Source organism: Bison bison, unplaced genomic scaffold, assembly GCF_000754665.1.
Source record: "Bison bison bison isolate TAMUID 2011002044 unplaced genomic scaffold, Bison_UMD1.0 scf7180017864508, whole genome shotgun sequence".
Classification (NCBI taxonomy): domain Eukaryota; kingdom Metazoa; phylum Chordata; class Mammalia; order Artiodactyla; family Bovidae; genus Bison; species Bison bison.
In genome coordinates, this window is record NW_011495064.1 from 14,868,359 (window position 1) to 14,869,426 (window position 1,068).

A 1,068-nucleotide genomic window follows, 5' to 3' on the forward strand; every position below is an offset into this window, starting at 1 on the left:
ACCCTCCCCCCACCACATTCAGACATCCCACCCTTGTGTGTTTGTCCAGGAGGTGTAATATCTTCTTCACATCTCCCTATCAAATACATCTGAGCTTTTTTATCCTTGTGCACAGTTTGGACTGCATCCTATGCTTCCTTCCTGAGAGGGTTGTACCATTCCCCTTTGGGTAGCTTGGGGTCGTCTTGGGCTAGCCTAGGTGAACCAAGGGCATTCTTCCCATCTCTTGTCCTTCTAGTAAGAATGTGCTCACCTGGCCCCTTGCTAAGCAACTCACCATGCCTCTACCAGGGAAGAGAGAGTCTCACTGATTATCTGTCTCATTAATACCAACATCACCTCATATTGGGAGCATAAATGTATCCCACCCTATTTGGTACTCTTGATGGGGCCATCATGCAAGTCTGCTAAGAGTTTAGCTGGAACCCAAGGGTCCTGCCTCCCCACCTTGTGTTCATGGCCAGGAGCCATGGGCAGCAACTGGAGGCCCCAAAACCTAGTGGATGACAGCCCTTCCCTTCCTTCCTTCAGCCTCTCTCATTCACCTCCATACTGACTTCCTGAATGGCAACCTCCCTTCCCAGCCCACAATCATTCCCCTGTACTGTCTAAGGTATGGTGATGTAATGACACAAGTAAGCATGCAGACCTTATTTTTAAATGTTGAAGGCAACCTTTCTATTTCTTCAGGATTCAGTGACTCACGGTGGTTCAAGGTCAGAAGAAGAAGAAGCTGCTTGTGCCTGCCATGCTCTTGGACCTGAGATGTCTAGACTTCTTGTGAGGTTCACTGACATTCTTATATCCCCAAGAGAAACTTAATCTAGGCTATTTGCATACTCTTCTTCTTTTTTTCTTTCTTCTTACTGACTCAGGAAAATGTATTTGCAGCCCAAAAGGAAAACTGCTGTTGTATTTACAGTCATTCACGGACATTTTCATGTGGCCAGTACTTGAACCACCCAACACACACACACATTCATACCTAGAGTCAGTCCAATCTATTGCATACTCTTCTTGTTGAACTCAAGTATATCTTTAAACTGGCACTGCCTGGGGTTTACAGCA